General features: G+C 41.5%; 1 protein-coding gene and 1 pseudogene across 3 annotated transcripts in view; one reads left to right on the top strand and one right to left on the bottom strand.

Annotated features, from left to right (window-relative positions):
* KHDRBS3 (KH RNA binding domain containing, signal transduction associated 3) overlaps positions 1–18546 on the bottom strand; it is a 314537-nt gene that overhangs the window by 26540 nt on the left and 269451 nt on the right. The gene's annotated exons all lie outside the window — the stretch shown is intronic.
* Positions 811–8159, top strand: LOC149525231 (uncharacterized; annotated as a pseudogene).

Consider the following 18546-nt stretch of genomic DNA (forward strand, 5'->3'; position numbering starts at 1 on the left):
TTTAGTTTGTGCTGTCTTGGATTGTTGTTGTGCGGCGTCCATAACAAGGGAATTAGGCATAGGGTGAGTAAATAAGAACTCCATGCCCTTCTGGTTTATAAAGTATTTCTTGTCAGATCGCTTGTTGGTCGGCAAGGAAGTAGCTGGAGTCTGCCAGATGTCATCGGCAATTTCCAAAACGGCGTTGTCAAAGGGGAGTGCCAACTTTGATTGTTGCAAGTTCTTAAGTAACGGATGATGTTTTTGTTGAACATCTGTAGTCTGAATACTCTGAGACTGAGCAACCCTCTTAAAAAGTTCTTGAAACTGATTATGGTCTTCTGTTGGAGATAGATCCCCAGGGAAAACTGCGTCATCTGGTGATGAAGACGAGTGGTTAGCAGGAGAATCAGGACTCTGAAGTTCCCGAGTTGGAGTGTGGTTGTCCTGCTGTCCCTCATGGGTCTGAATTGAAGCCGTGTCCTCTACAGGGATTGGTGATGCTGCCGGAGGGTGGGGTTGCAATGGTGCAAGACGTGGAGACACTGGTCCGCTGGAGCGCGGAGAGCATGAGCGTGGGTACCTTCGACGGAGAGAGTAATAACGATCATCATAGTAATGGTGATAGCACCTACTATGACGGTATGACCCTGGTGAATATCTCGGAGAATAGCGCCTTGGTGTTCCATACCGATGTGAATATCATGAAGGTCTTAAAGACTGTGGTGAAATAGACCTTGTGGAGTAGCGTAAGAGAGATCTAGAATAATGCGCTCGATAACACTGTGGTGAATGACGAGGTGATCTGTAATGATGGTCCCTGGTCAGGCGATGGGCACGGTGATGGCTGTCCGCGTAGGACGAGGCGGGTGACAAAGTTGGAGGAGAAAACACAGCGCAGTCTGGGGTAAGAGATGGTGTCCGAACCCCTCTCGACTTGCGTTGTGCGTTGGACGGCACCAAGCAATTCAGAGGAGAGGACGGTGCCATCTCCAATGGGCTAGCAGGCAATGAAGCAACCTGAATAGCCTGGCTGCAGTTTGAATGAAGAGCTGGTGCCACTGGCTCAGCTGATTGCAAGGCTGAGGGATGTAATGCCAGTGCCAAGGGCTGCAAGTTGATGGTACCCTCATGTGGTACCGAGGCCAGTGCCAGGGCATCCGACACAGAAGGGAGCGGAGATAAAGCCGCCGATACCGCTGCTGTGGGTGCCGGCACAGCTGTGCTCATTCGCACAAGCGCTGAGAAACCCGGTACCGGGGCAGCCATTGCCAGCTTCGAACCGACCGTTGGAGTCATTGTCGGTGCCGACTCAGCCCTGGACCCTTTTGTATAAGCCCGTATCGAATCTTTAGTGCAGGCTAGGGGAGGGGCAGAAGAGCTACAGTTCTTGCCTGTTTCTCCGTGGAATGCCTCTGCAGAATGCCAGAGGTTCCCAGTGTGTCACCCACACTAACCCTCGGAAAGGGTTAACGGCTCTGTGGGGAGTCTCCGTAGGAAGAGTCTCATGCGTCCCTGAAGCAGCAGAGAGTGGCTCAGGCATGTCGGAGGTCTGGAGGGCTTAATTAAACAACAGCACCCTCAGCCTTAGCTCCCAGTTGCGCCTGGCACGCGCAGTCAATTTCGTGCAATGAATGCACTTGAGAGGGACATGTCCATCCCGAGACATTTAATGCACCGCGAGTGCCCGTCTGATGCTGGCATGGCATCCTGGCACTGGGTGCATCTTTTAAAACTCATTTAAAAGTTCATTCAGACTTGGTGAACAACTCAAGGAAAAAAAGATTTTTTTTTTTAAACAAACAGAACTATACTACTAACTACTCTAACATTAACAAACTAAGAAGAACAAGTAACTATCTAACATTAATCTCCCTTTCTCCTTACAGGAGGGGGAGCGTATGTAAAGTCCATCTGTGGCCACAGACGGTTGAAGGAAACTGACAAGCTGGCCTGCGATCAGCTGGAAAGGTGTAAACGGCGCGAGACAGAAGGAGCGCATGCACGGGCCAGCAGGGCTACTGCTAAGGAAGATTCTCCATTTGCGGCGCCGGGATGAGCCCAGCAGCTTGAGAGGAGCACCCTCAGGGACACTACTCGATGAAGAACTTTTCCTTATTCACTTTTTTCCACACCAGTCATGATTTTATAGAACTTTATCATATCCCTCCTTAGTCCACATCTACACAGCAAGCAGTTATTTCAACAATGTCGAAATAATGTCGAGCTGGAGCCCTTTTTAAATATTGGCACCACAATAGCTATCTTCCAGTCATTAGGTATGGAAACTGATTTAAAGGATAGGTTACAAACCCCAGTTAACAGTTCCGTAATTTAACATTTGAGTTCTTTCAGAACTCTTGAGTGAATACCATCTGGTCCTGGTGACTTGTTACTGTTAAGTTTATCAATGTGTTCCAAAACCTCCTCTGACACCTCAATCTAGGACAATTCCTCAGATTTGTCAGCTAAAAAGAATGGCTCCAGTTTGAGAATCTCCCTAACATCCTCAGCCATGAAGACTGAAGCAAAAAATTCATTTAATTTCCTTACAATGACTTTATCATCTTTGAGTGCTCCTTTAGCATCTTAAGTGTCCAGGAGCCCCACTGGCTGTTTAGCAGGATTCTTGCTTCTGATGTACTTAAACATTTTTGATTACTTTTTGATTTTTTGGCTAGCTATTCTTCAAAGTCCTTTTTGGTTTTTCTTATTGTATTTTTACATTTAATTTTGACAGTTTATGTTCCTTCTTTCACTTGGTTGTTAAGCCACGGTGGCACTTTTTGGTTCTCTTACTGTGTTTTTTTTTAAATTTGGGAGCATATATTTAAGTTGGGCCTCTGTTATGGTATCTGAAAAGTTTCCATGCAGGTTGCAGGGATTTTACTTTTGTCACTGTACCTTTTAATTTCTGTTTAACTAACCTCCTAATTTTCATGTAGTTCCCCATTCTGAAATTAAATGCCACAGTTTTGGGATGCTGAGGTGTTCTTCCCACCACAGGGATGTTAAATTTGATTACATTATGGTTATTATTTCCAAGTGGTCCAGTTATATTGACCTCTGGGACCAGATCCAGTGCTCTACTTAGGACTAAATCAAGAACTGCCTCTCCCCTTGGGGGTTCCAGAACCAGCTGCTCCAAAAAGCAGTCATTTAAGGTATCAAGAAATTTTATCTCTGCATCCCATCCTGAGGTCACGTGTATCCAATCAATATGAGGATAGTTGAAATCCCCCACTATTATTGATTTTTTTTATTTTGATAGCCTCTCTAATCTCCCTTAGTATTTTATGGTCACTATCACTATCCTGGTCAGGTGGCTGATCATATATCCCTACTGCTATATTCTTCTTCTTAGAGCATGTAATTACTACCCACAGAGATTCTATGGAACATTTGGTTCATTCAAGATTTTTACTTCATTTGATTCTACATTTTCTTTCACATATAATGCCAGTCTCTAACCAGGAAAATTTGTTTAAACAAATCAACTTCAGTCATTTAGTAATTCAGGAATTTCATATTTGAGTTTCTTCATAACTCTTGGGTGGATACCAGCCGGTCCTGGTGACTTGTTACTGTTACATTTATCTATTTGTTCCACAATCTCCTTTATTAATACCTTGATCTGGGGCAGTTCCTCAGATCTGTAACTTAAAAAGAATGGTTCAGGTATGGGGAAACTCCCTCACATTCTCATCACTGACAACTGATTTAAAGAATTCATTTGGCATCTCGGGGTATGTCTACACTACCCCCCTAGTTCGAACTAGGGGGGGTAATGTAGTCATACGGAGTTGCAAATGAAGCCCGGGATTTGAATTTCCCGGGCTTCATTTGCATAAAGCCGGCCGGCGCCATTTTTAAATGCCGGCTAGGTCGGACCCCGTACCGCACGGCTACACGCGGCACGGACTAGCTAGTTCGGATTAGGCTTCCTAATCCGAACTAGCTGTACACCTTGTTCCATGAGGCGTACAGCTAGTTCAGATAGGAAGCCTAATCCAAACTAGCTAGTCTGTGCCGCGTGTAGCCGCGCGGCACGGGGTCAGACCTAGCCGGCATTTAAAAATGGCGCCGGCCGGCTTTATGCAAATGAAGCCCGGGAAATTCAAATCCCGGGCTTCATATGCAACTCCGTATGACTACATTACCCCCCCTAGTTCGAACTAGGGGGGTAGTGTAGACATACCCCCTGAAAGGGCCTTATCTGCTCTGAATGATGCTTTAGCATTTCACTTGTCCGGTAGTCCTACTGATTGCTTGACATGCTTCTTACATCTAATGGACCAAAAGGTCTAAAATACAGCAGAATAAGCTAGATGTACAGAATAAAACAAGGATACTTAGAGAGCTGTGGACTCAAAACTGGAAGCTCAGATTAGTTTGGCTGAATGGCTCTGAGTTCTGCAAACAATTTCATAGAATCATAGAACCATAGAGCTGGAAGAGACCCCAGAAGGTCATCAAGTCCAGACCCATCCCTAGGCAGGACCAATCCCAACTTTCCAGTTAATGCAAGTTGATTACCAAATTTTGGATCATTTTAAATAGTAGCAATTATTGTTATGTGGCAAATAGAAAAACTATGAAATGTGAATAATATTCTGAAGCCAAATACCAAGAAAAATCCATACTGTATTGTATCAATGGGCAAAACGGCACAAACAACACAACACAAAACACTGAAAAAAACTAGCCTGAGCCAATAATTACATTTGGGGCTTACCTTCCTCCGTTTATTTCAACATCTAGCCTAAGTACAGTTTCTGTATCCCCAACAATGGTGCACTTCTAGTCAGAAAAATTATTTTTCTCCTAAAACTCACTCCAAGACTGGAAAATATATATAAAACACAAACAAATTCTGAGTAAAATACCACCATCACAAACAACTTTATTAATTGGCATAGCAATGATTATTATTACTGCTTTTTCTATAAATAATGTTTGTTGAAAGAGACTGTTCAGTGCTGAGCCTCAGAATTTATTTGAATTTAAATTATTTGAAGACACCACTTATTTTTCAAATCTGATCCTTCAAGTTGTTAAACTAAAGAAAAAAATCATTAAGTCTGGGACATTCTCCAAAATGCACTGCTGAATAAACAGCAGTAGCTACTGTCAGGCATACTAGCAAAACAAAATATATAGAGCCCTGCAAAGCCGCGGATATCTGCGTTATAAGCGTGGGTCTCTGCAGCTGTGGATGTGGATACAGATATTTGTGGTTTATTTTTGCAGATACTGGTGTGGAGGCAGATACAATTTTGTATTCATGCAGGGCTCCAAAAAAACAAGTTGTGCCTCCATAAACTGGAACACTGGTCCAGTAGGACCATGCATGTCCCTGGACAAGACAGCCCTGGCCAGTAGGCCAGGCTAGCAGCCTCAGCCAGAGGGACTGGGCCCTGGGTCAGCTCCTGCCGGCAGCCTGGCCAACAGAAGGGGGGGGGGGGAATCAGCAGGCAAGTGGGCCAGTGACAGGGGTTCTCTTTTGGTCCAGCAAATTCCCTCATTAGGGATTGGTCAGGTAGTGAGGGTGCCAGACCAGGGAGGTCCAACCTGTATGATACACTCGTTTTTTAAAATATCCATGTGGCTTGAAAGACTGATTTCAAAAAAAATATTTCCTGAGAAAGTACTAAGATCTACTACATTTACAAAATTAATAGAACTGGTAAAATATCATGCCTGGACACCTTGGCTATGTCTAGACTACATGGCTCTGTTGACGGAGCCATGTAAAATAGTTTATTCGGCATAGTCAAAGAAGCAGGGATTTAAATAATCCCCGCTTCATTAAAATAAACATGGTTGCCACACTGTGCCGACGATCAGCTGATGTGGCTGATGTGGCGCCGTCGACAAGGGAAGCCTTTGTTGACCACTCCGCTAAGCCTTGTTTCACGAGGCATACCGGAGCGGTCGACAAAGGCTTCCCTTGTTGACTGTGCCGCGTCTAGACTGCCGCGCTGTGCTGGATTAGCTGATCATCGGCACAGCATGGCGGCCATGATTATTTTAATGAAGCGGGGAGTATTTAAATCCCTGCTTCTTTGACTATGCAGAATAAACTATTTTACATGGCGCCGTCGACGGAGCCATGTAGTCTAGACGTAGCCCTTGGGTCCTTTAACCATAAAAAGGATTTGAAATGGGAAATTAAATTAACGTTTCTTCTTGCTGAATACATTTTAGTTATATTTTCTAAATGTGTATATGTCTGCATGCACTGGTATAGTTCAAAAAGGCATAAGGTCAGGCCCTATCAGAGATGGTCCAGGAGGGCCATTTAGCCTGTGTCTCAGGAGACAAAGGGGTCTCAAATTTTGATATTTTTCTATCAAGTCACTTCCATTTATTATACACCTTGCAGTAATAAAAGAGAGACAACAAAATAAGCTATAGATACCTACAAAAAATGTATTTAAATCATTGTGGGACCTCAGGCCTTCGCCAATTTTTTGGTCACATTCGAGTTTTCATCTTCGTGACTGGAGACTGGAGTAGATTCTATGGTTAGTGATTCTACGTTATGAAATACTGTTTAGAGGTTTTGAAAGTCATAATTAATTCTGTTACTGTAAAGTGATTTTTCTTGGTCTGAGGGTGAGTTTAAATTTTAAATTAGACGTTTATCTCTGCACAGGAGATTTTAGTATTCCTGTTTTTTCTTATGCGTCTTTGTATACAATAACCATAACAGGTACAGCTATAAACTACCTCTTATAGCTATATCCAATTATAGATTGAAGGCTTTTTTCTGATAATGAACTTTTAATTCTAGTTGTTTAATAAACTTTATATCTAAGCTGGCAATCACCCCATGTTCATAATCATAATAAAGCACCAGTTATTAGAGAAATTTAGTAAAGGGAACATGTTAGCAGATGAAGTTTCAGGACTTTGAAATAAGGCTATAAGGGCCATAGTAAATAACACCCCCAAACCATTATTATTCAGTGTGAAGTCTATAAAATTAAAATTTTGTATAACGAACAGCCTTAGCAAATTAATTTATTGTATGTCACTATATTTTAAAAGAACCCCTTTATAAATATGAAGCAAAGATTTGAAAGTGGTGCAAGTAAGAGAGGGCGAAAACAACAATGAAGCAGCAGCAAAGAGTTTAAAGACAATAACATCATTTCTTGTAGAAAAGACACCTCAGCCATTAGACAGTGACCATACTGACTGTGACACTTTGAGTTCTGAGTGCCACTTTATACCCACAAATGACACTTCAATGCCACTGCCTGAAAATGAGGAGGTCATTAACCAAGACACAGAAATGCCAAAACTAGCAATAGATGCAGAATCTATGCTCAATTTAGAGACTGTGCAGGCAGAAAATGAGGACCTCGGAGATGCTGCACAGAAAGAGCAAGAACTTATGACTAGCATGGGACATGGGTGTAATGATAGTGGCATCAAAATCTGATATTGGACTTCTTGATAAGAACAATGTTGCTCAAATGCAGTTGTTTCCCAAAGTTAGTTGTTTTCAGATTCCAAGTAATATACCGAAAGTTCCTGAATATCATGCTTTTCCCTCTCACCTGCTGACAAAAAAACTTCCAAATGGAGAGATCTACACAAGAGACGGTCTCCGATGGAGCATGGAAAAGTAGGCTCTGTACTGTGTTCACTGTTTCATTTTTAACAGTAATACTTCAAATGCATCAGTACTGTCTGATCCATTTGGTTGGCGCATCAGTAGAGGTTGGAGGAAGTTGACAGGTCAAATACCTGCACATGAAACTTAAGTATTACATAAAGACAACTATGTTACATGGAAATCAGCTAGTAGAGCAGCACTAGCTGAGAGTTCAATTGAAAACTTACTCCTGAGTGAAATAAACACAGAAACTGATAACTGAAAAAAACTCCTTGAGCACATATTGAATGTCATTCATTTTCTTTCTGAACAGGGATTGGCTTTGTTTGGTTCCAGTCAATGTATTGGTGACCCTACAAACAGAAGCTTTCTTGGTATACTTGAGCTTTGTAGCAAGTATGACCCACTTTTATCAGGTCATGTTAAACATGCTTGTGAATCACAAGAGAGCAGAAAATGCATACAAGTCCATTTTCTGTCTACCAGAATACAAAAACAAGTTTATTGAGCTATATGGACATTTGTGCAAACAACAATTCTTGTAGTGATATGACATATGAAGTACAGGCAGTCCCCGGGTTACGTACAAGATAGGGACTGTAGGTTTGTTCTTAAGTTGAATCTGTATGTAAGTCGGAACTGGCGTCCAGATTCAGACACTGCTGAAACTGACCGCCAGTTCCGACTTACATACAGAATCAACTTAAGAACCCCAGGCGTCCCCAAGTCAGCTGTTGCTGAAACTGATCAGCAGCTGATTCCAGGAAGCCCGGGGCAGAGCAACTCTGCCTCGGGCTTCCTGTAGTCAGCGCTGGTCAGTTTCAGCAGAAGCTGACTTGGGGACGCCTGGGGCAGAGCAGCTGGGGTGCTACTGGACCAACCCAGCAGCACCCCATCTGCTCTGCCCCAGACGTCCTGATTCAGCCGCTGCTGAAACTGACCAGCAGCGGCTGAATCAGGACCTGGGGCAGAGCAGCTGGGGTGCTGCCGGGTTGGTCCAGTAGTGCCCACAGGCGCTGCAGGACCAATCGGCAGCGCCCCAGCTGCTCTGCCCCAGAGTCCAAAACAAAAGCCTGGTCTGCTGGGGGGGGGGGGAGCACACTAGCTGCGCCCCCCCCCCCAGCAGACCAGGGACACGGGGAGCAGAGCCGCAGCGGCAGCGGGGTGCCGCGCCTCTGAGGCTTTGCTCTGGCAAAGCCTCAGAGGCGAGGGACCCCCCGCGGCTGCGGCTTCAGTCCGGGTGCCTGTGGTCTGCTGGGGACCGTCCCCAGCAGACCACAGGCACCGGGTCTCAAGGGGCAGCAGCAGCGGTTCCCGCGCTTCTGAGGCTTTGCTCTGGCAAAGCCTCAGAAGCGCGGGAACCTGCCCGGTGCCTCTGGTCTGCCGGAGACGGTCTCCAGCAGACCAGGGGCACCGGAGCAGCTTACGAACGGGGCTTTCTCGCCCCGACTTCCGGGGCGAGAAAGCTCCGTTCGTAAGTGCGGATCCGACGTAAGTCGGATCCGCGTAAGTCGGGGACTGCCTGTACTTTTCAATTATTACTGATGCAACTCCAGACTGTCCTGATTAAGAACAGATGACCTTGGTTGTTCGATATATTAAAATTGCAGGAAGTCCAATGGTTTCAATTGAAGAATGATTCATTTTTTTCAATATTTTCATGAAAAAAAACTGGAAAAGAAATCACTGCTTGTGTATTAGCAATTCTGGAAGGCTTCAGATTAAATTTTAAGTCTGCATTGGCCAAGCCTATGACAATGGATCCAATATGGCTTGAAGTTCAACAGAGTACAAGCAAAGAAACCAACAGAACACCACTGGCCATCACCTACAGTACTCAGCTAAAACCTCTCCAACGCATCATTAGTGATCTACAACCCATCCTGGACAATGATCCCTCACTTTCACAGGCCTTGGAAGGTAGGCCAGTCCTTGCCCACAGACAGCCTGCCAACCTGAAGCATATTCTCACCAGCAACTACACACTGCACCATAATAACTCTAACTCAGGAACCAATCCATGCAACAAACCTCGGTGCCAACTCTGTCCACATATGTACACCAGCAAAACCATTACAGGACCAAACCAGATCAGCCATACTGTCACTGGTTCATTCTCCTGCACACCTACTAACGTAATATATGCCATCATGTGCCAACAATGCCCCACTGCTATATACATCGGCCAAACTGGACAGTCCCTACGTAAAAGAATCAATGGACACAAATCAGATATTAGGAATGGCAACATACAAAAACCTGTAGGGGAACACTTCAATCTTCCTGGACACACAATAGCAGATCTAAAGGTAGCCATCCTGCAGCAAAAAAACTTCAGGACCAGACTTCAAAGAGAAACTGCTGAGCTACAGTTCATCTTCAAGTTTGACACAATCAACTCTGGATTAAACAAAGACTGTGAATGGCTTGCTAACTACAAAAGCAGCTTCTGCTCTCTTGGAATTCACACCTCCAGATCAGCTACTAGAAGTGGGCCTCATCCTCCTTGATTGGATCCACCTCATCATCTCCAGCCTGATCTTGGCCTGCATTATTATACCTGCCTCTGGAAATTTCCACTCCATGCATCTGATGAAGTGGGTCTTTGCCCATGAAAGCTTATGCTCCTACACTTCAGTTAGTCTATAAGGTGCCACAGGACTCCTCGCCGCTTTGCAGAGTACAAGCAGTCATTCTTGAGCAAAATCCAAACTGTATCTTCTCAATTTGTGACAACTGCACACTAAATCTTGTCAGCATTGACTGTACTGAATCAAGCAAGGAAGCAATCATATACTTTAGAACAATCCAGCAATTGTACAACTGCTTCAGTAGCAGTCCTCAAAAATGTGAAATTCTGAAGCAGCATCTGCCTGTTTCCCTTCACAGCACGTCGACAACAAGATGGTCTGCTCAAATTGATGGCGTTAAATCAGTTGCACCGCATTTGGACTCTGCGAGAAAGGCTTTAAAGTGAGCTTGAATCTCTTACTCTCACAGCACTGGCTCCCACTGAGTTTAAGTCAATTCAGGAGTATACATCCTAATCTGAATGCATTTTAATGTCTTCCATGAGGATGAAGCTGCTAAAAATGATCCACAAAACTAATCTTATAAATGATGCATGCAATGCTACATTAGATATTGAGGGGGATAATACTGACTGACTTCTTAAAGATATTCAAAAGATTCATGATCAATGGGATGCAATCCTTTCTGAGTCCAAATCAGCAGCACAGGGCATTGACATTTTATTTGAGTTTCCCAGCAATCACAGCCTAACATCTCAATCTGATGAAGAAAGGTACTATCAAGTCAATGTTATTTTTTTTGTTATTATTGACTCCATCAAAACTGGTCTTGCAAGTCAGTTTGAGTACCCTTTTTGGATTCCTTTGGGATTCGGAGAACCAAGCCATGAAGATTTATATTCAGCAGCTGAACAGTTTCAACAACGGTAAAACAACTAAATACTAAGAGATCTCTGTGACAAGATCATCTTTCTGAAATGTATACATTTTACGAAATTTAAATCGGACTGCAAGCCAAAAGAACTGCTTCAAGAAATATTCGATCTCACCCTGTCAACTGCATTTCCTAATATCAAAATTGCATTATGTATTTTTATCAGTCTTCCTGATTCAGTGGCTTTAGGTGAATGCACATTTAATGTGTTAAAACAAGTAAAGAACGATGATCATTCTAGAATGGGTCAAGAACATTTTAATAGGCTCACAGTGCTTAACATTAACAGTGATGTTGCACGTAAATTAGATTTTTCTTATAAACAAGTTTGCACACAACAAAGCCAAAAAGGCATTCCTAAAAGGAAGAGTTTTGCTTGCAGGGGAAACTCACAATTAAAGTTACATTTTTAATATGCATGCTATTGGTATAATTACTTAATTGTTAACTAATAAATGTCTCAAGTGTACATTTTCATATATTCTGTTGGTTTTAGTATGATCCTGTGGATGAGAAGTTAGATATGTCAGAGGCCTAAGGCTGGGACCTCTAAACTCAAAGTGGCCTGGGCCTCTGTCATTCTCTGAGGGTATGTCTACACTTACTCCCTAGTCCGAACTAGGGATGCAAATGTAGCATATCGAAGTTGCTAATGAAGTGCGGGATTTAAATATTCTGCCCTTGATTAGCATATTCGCGTCCGGTCGCCATTTTAAAAATCCACTATTCCGTATTAACTCACCGCGTGTAGATGCGGTATTCCAAAAGAAACCCCTTCCCTTGGATTAACTGTTACTCCTCATTGCAGTTAATCCCTTGGGGAGGGGTTCAACCAACTCCCTTCACTTTCCCTCTAGATCCCATCAGCAATCCATTGTCAGAACTTTACCAATCATACTCCTTCTTAGAGGGGTGAAGGTGGTCTGTAATGATGGGGGGTTGGCTCCATGATGTACCAAACATAGGAGTCCCCAACTACTTCTAGCTCGCATACTTACTGAGCACCTCTTCTTTATGTCCTTTCGCCAAATCATTTGCCCATTACTATATGTCTTTTTTTTATGGATCACCTGCACAGTACATACACTATGACACTTAAATAAGGAGTTGTGACATATGGTTTGCCACCTGTCATGTTCTGCATGAACAGGGTCCACCCTGATGCGGAGTAGGCAAGAATTCCCCAACTGCACCTGGGCCAGTATGGTGGAAAGGGAAAAATTCCTTCCAGCCCAAAACAGTGAGGTTATGTCATCCCCACAGCAGAGATAGCCAATAACCTAGTATATTTAGCGGCAGCAACTATCCTCCCTCCCTATTCTGCTCATCCTCCTCCACGAATAAGTGGGTAGGATCCCAGTACAGGGAGATCTTTTAAAACCCTCCATTCTTAGGTGATGAGTCAGCTACCATGCTTGCCTCTCTTTTAGCAGTTTTAAGTCTCCCTCCTCTCCTCCTCAGCCATCAAGAATTAGTCTTTTTCTGGCCATCCATTTAAGAACTTGCCAGTTTAAGATGCAGGGTGGTGGCTTTCACTGCTCAAACTACTAACAATTGTTGACAAACTTCTTCCACACGTTGGAATATTATGGATATAGCACCCGAGAACCTTCAAGGGGAAGAAATCACTATATTCATAATATTTGTCAACAAATGATTGTATCAATACATTCTTCAAGTTTCTAGGAGACATGGAACAAATTGAAATGGTTCTATAAACTTCAAGAACTTTGAAATCTGAGAAACAATTTTGCTTTGTTTAATCATTAATCATTCCCTTCTGAAGGAAATTTAATAGTACACCACAAACCTTTAATGCTGTTGGACAGGTAACACACACACCCTCTTTTGGTAATCTTGTCACATAATCTAAATTTTAGTAACAAACCTCATTCTCTGGCATGTTAACTTTCTGCAGCATCTGTCACTGCTATGAATGGTTGATCATAAGTACCTCCGTAGTCATCTCAATGCTATTAAGCAGATGGCAGTGCTAAATCCAAATGATGTAGTACATCTCCCTAGTGGACTTTGTTTCCATATACTACCATTATTCTACAATTCCTCAGTGATAAATCTTATGTATTCTAGAGAACATTAAATAGTGAACTGACAGTGGCAATTGATTTATTAGCAGTAGTTTGCCTTTGCCCTATTATTGTCTTCACAAACACTTGTATAGATCATGTATGAAACCTCCAAGGTATAAAGGCCATTGGCCTATTTTTTTCTGTAATATTTTAGAGTTTAATATTTTAAAACAATTTGTCTTTAGAGTGAACATGTTTAAACTCTGGCCTTACAGATGTGAAATTATTCCCTGTTAAAATTCTCCTATTTTCTTTATTATAGTCTAATCTCCAGATTTTTGGGATAAAATACTCTAGTATTAACATGAGGCTATTAATAAAACAACTTTTTTTGACCATAAATCCAAATAAAAGATTACTGGCTGATGTATGGTTTTGTAATTTAACTTTGCTCCATAAATCAATCAATCACTCTCTCTCTCTCTCACACACACACATACACACGCACACACACACCATGGTAAAAAAAACCACTCAGATGCCAGGCATTAATGAATACAATATTATGGGGTTATTGTTTTAGCAGTATTTAACTTCTGCAGTTCAATTTATATTTAAACACCTCATTTGTGCTATATACAGCAATATATGTTAAATTATTATGTATCTATGTAGTGCAGCTTTCATGAAGAAATTACTGAATGCATAATGCAAAAGCTGCTTGCACAAAAGTTATACCGCATGGCATATGGCAACATTAATTTTAGTCTTTTTGCTTTCCTTAGCTTGGCACTGAAAATCTACCATGAGTGTTCATAGCTTTTGACAGTTTCCATTATACTCTGGTTTTTAGGTAGGGCTGGCTGGCTGGCTGACAATTTCACAAATATTTACTATTCTCTAATTTTAAAAAGATAACCAATAATTTTTCATAAACTCTCTATCTTTCTTGCTATGACTGTATTGCTTTAGCACTGTTTGTTCAATTAGCCTTACTAATTTGTATGGTCTTAACATCTATATAACATTTTTCCTAAAGGTTAAATGTTGCATGGGAATTTAATCACATATCTCACAGAGAAGACAATGGAGCTGGCTGGCTAAATCTAGTATACCTCAGAATTATCTATTTGAAAACAATCATAAGTGCAAAAATAGTTCCTTTGATAGCCCACCAAAATGAACTCTATTTATGTATTTATTCCAAGAACAAATGACTTGTAGACAAAACAATATTATAGGATCCAAAAAGGAAACACTCTACAAATATAGCTTGCTGGAATACTACCATGTATAAGAATTGGAGAGAAGCCTCAAATTTAGTTGTCTTCTCTCTGGTATTAAAGTGAAAGGTACCAGGAGACAGGCCAAAGTGGTTCCTAATGACCACATCTAAATACCAAACAAAATACCATTAATAAAAAATTTTAAATGGACATCTTAAGTCTCTCTGTTGGAGGTTGGGGATTCAATAACAATATTAGTGACTGGAGAAAGAGAAGGTTTGGCTGTGTAGTAGAAAGAAAGAGTATGAAAGCAAGGGCCTAGTACAAGGTCTGAACCAAAGCAAGCAATAGTTATACTACAAGTAACAATCAGGCCCTGTCAAAAGCAGATGTTTTCCTGCAAGTCAATGTCACGGACATGGACGTGACATGAGTATTGCCAGCACTGGTAAAACACACGGAATATGTAAATACATTCTTCCAGGACACTACACGGACATCCAAACCTAAGGTGGTAAAATGAATTGACAAAAGTGATGAATAATGATATTTTGTTTGAAACATCAGAAACTAAAGTACAATGACAGGTGGTGAATAGGAATGCTTTCTCTGAAATACCAGGAGGAAAGTAAAAAGGGAGGTAAACATGTCATGAAATGTATGAGATAATAGTTAAGGTGTGTATCACAGACTGTTTCAATCTATAAATATTGGGACACCTCATCTTAACTCTTTGTCCTACTTAGGAGGCAGTGGAAAAAAGTCATCACTGAGTTGAGTATGTTGCAACAAACATGTGTGTTAGCATAATAGTAGACATCTGATTCAGGGAGCTAGCACTATGCTTCATTGACAATAAAGCTGGCCTGGGTGCTTTTGTATGTTATGTGATTTTGAGGTCCTCGGAGGGTTCTCTCAGAATCAGTTGTTCTGGCTATCCATGCGGAACCAGCACAACACACGGGAGAAGCACATGTACACTGCCAAAAAGTTACCGTTTGACAGGGCAGAATACCTGTCAGAATACCATCCCAGTGACTTCTGACTACAGGTTGTTAAGCATGGAAGAGCAGTTTTTCATGAAGGCAAGTAAAGATTCCAATACCAACCCTCCTCTATATTTAGACTATAATGTCTGAATATCATTCTCTTCAACCCCCATCAGCTACAGATCTTATGGCAAGATAGTAAGGAGGTTGTAAAAGTTTCAAATGGTGCAGTCCTAGATGAGACCTCTATCCAGCTGCACTGAATGCCCCCAAATGGAGAACAAAAATATACTACTTTAGGGTGCTTCTACTTCAGAGTTATTTCGGAATAACAGCTGTTATTTCAAAATAAGAACATGAGCATCTACACAGCAATTCTGTTATTACAAAATAAATTCAAAATAATGGATGGCTTATTCCAAATTCCGTAAACCTCATTCCCTGAGGAATGATGCCTAATATAAAATAGCGATTTTGGTATAGCAGTAGTGTGAATATTCCACTGCTGGCATTTGGAAATAGCTATTCCCCAGGGCCATTCAAACTACTCCCCAGTGCTTTCTGGGGCTCTAAATCATGGTAGCACATAAAATCTCAAGTAACTTTAAAATTGGCATGAACTTTTTAAGTGTGCCACTGTAAACACACAAAAAAAGAAAAAGAAACCAAAAATGTCAACTGAGTTTAAAAAGACCTGGCAATGTTAGAACAAATATTAGGTTATTTAGGGGTTTCTAAAACAAGGAATCCTTGCTTTTTACATACAAATCATAAGTGAACATAAATATGTGGAACTATTCTTCATACAAATACCTCAAGGTTGGTTGTTGGGGTTTTTTTGGGGCCATAAAATGAGGTACAGTATTAAAATGGTTTAAAGATACTACAGCACAACAACCCCCCCTTTCCTTCATATAATTTGTGTAATAGCAAAGACATTTAGATATATTCCAATGTTAGAAGCATCTCAGTCATTACGAATGACACATTACAATACTTGCTACTCTTTGATAATCAGATTAAAGATAGAAATGGTTTTCCACATACTTTAGGTGGTTTGGTTACAACTGTTAGTCTTAGCCTGCTAATGCAATGCTGAAATCTCACTACAAGAAAATGTGAGCCTGGATTGTGTAAGTAATAATTCAGAAGCCAATTCCTGCCCACTTCCCTTTCACTGTGACCAATTCTTGTTTATAAAAATAGCACAATAAGCAAATAGATCATACTTAAACTTTATGGCTAGTAATTAGTATTTTACACGTGAAGTAAATGTTTAATTTATTTAGAAAATTATTTTTTGTTCATCAGAATACCACTTAAAATGGTAAAAAGGTTAAAAAAAAACCACGATATGGCTCTTGTTCGAATCCTAACAAAAAGGAAAATAAATTCAATTAATCATTTATTAAAGCTTTAATCTGGTCCAGGATTTTTACTTTGTGATCTGAAAGCACAGCCTGCACCAGTGCAACAGCGTTACTAACACTAACAGCAGCAAAGCAAAACAAAACAAAACAAAAACAAAAAAAACCTGATAATATTAAAAATAAAACATTAAGACTTAGACCAGTATCTCTACTAAAAAAATCATGTGAACTGTAGCTATTTTCTAATGGTAGCATGGAATGTGGACATGTTTTCCTAAGTGCTTAAAGCTTCTGGTGTGCACATTAGGTATTAGAAACGAAAAAACATCATACAAGACAAGCACCAAAAAGTCTTTACTATTTCTTGATTGTCAAAAACTTCAAAACTTCATCAAAACAAAATCTCAGTGAAAACAGTAAAATGTAAAATCATTTTACCAATTTTTCACTTTGAGCAGTTTGCCTGGTTTTGAGAGTTTTCTTCCTTCATAAAACTTAGAAATCATTCTTAAAAAACACAATAGCAAATTATTTCCCAGTTACCAGCTGGGAAAGGATTTTTGCTCCTCAACTGTGCTATGAAATCAGGGTTCTCAGATTTTGTGGCACTACTACAATACGTTTAATTACAAATTGTCTTTGACTTGTTTACTGGTGGGTGAGATACATTGACAGCTTGAGCAGAACTCCCTATTCTTAGATATACTAGCCAATTAGCCTGCCATAACATGGAATTTTCAGGTCTCTCCTCCACGTCGGTCTTCTCTCCTGAGCCTCCGGTCCCTCGCTCCATCTCTCTCTTTCTCCTACTGCCTCCCCATCTCTTTCTCTCAGATCTCCTCCCCCTCCTGCCTCTCACTCGGGGGACCGTGGAGCCCAACAGGTCGCTTGCGTCACTTGTTCCTGTGCGGCAGCCTGGCTGCGCCCCGCTCTCTGGCCATGTACATCACCGCCCCGCCCCCCTTCGCCTCCCGCCTTGGCGCTCGGCTGACTTCTGCACCACTCAGCCGGGCTGCCGCAGGGAGCAAGCAGCACAAGCGGCCGTTTGGGCCCTGCGCTCCCCATGGAGCAACCCCGTGCTGCATGGGGACCGCAGCGCCCAAACGGCCGCTTGCTGTCCCGCGGTGGCCCGGCTGAGCGGCGCAGAAGTCAGCCAAGTGTCACAGCAGGAGGCTAAGAACGTGACTCAGGCAACAGAGCCACCGAGAAGGAACAGCCAGGGAGGCAACAGTGCCGCCCAGAGGGAACAGCCAGCATTTCAGTGTTACAGAGTCACAGACATTGGGCTACTATATATATGATTGTAAAGATTATCTTATCCATGAGAAAAAGGGTAAGAGAAATCTTTTAAAGTCAATCACCATGGATAATGACTACTCAGAACCAGAGTATTTGCTTACTCAGCATGGTCAACACGATGAACTCATCCAAATAAAAAGTTCCCTAAAATAAAAGCTGTAGAATATTTGAAATTCTTGTATCAAAAAATTGAACAAGTTGTATACATTATCCTTTGATTCTTCAAAGTTTCGAAAGTCAAATTCCAACAAATTAAAAAATGATTGAAAATTCCTTTTATTCCAAGCATATACATTTCAGGCACCTTATAATGCCTCTGCCACCCAATTTGCTGAATGTCATTTTGACACATTTGCCATTCTTTCAATACTTCCTCTCTTTGTTTGGTTGGATCATTTCAACCCCTTTTGGCAGCAATTTGTCTTTTGTTCATACCTGATAGCAGAGCAGTACATAAGACTGCAGATTGTTGCTAATAATCCTCTAGCGTAAAATATTTATGCTGTTTAAGGTGAGATATAAAATGAATTAATTGGTACTGAAAGCAAAATTAGCTACTTG

The sequence above is a fragment of the Pelodiscus sinensis genome, chromosome 2 (assembly GCF_052426305.1).
Source record: "Pelodiscus sinensis isolate ZL-2025 chromosome 2, ASM5242630v1, whole genome shotgun sequence".
Lineage (NCBI taxonomy): Eukaryota > Metazoa > Chordata > Testudines > Trionychidae > Pelodiscus > Pelodiscus sinensis.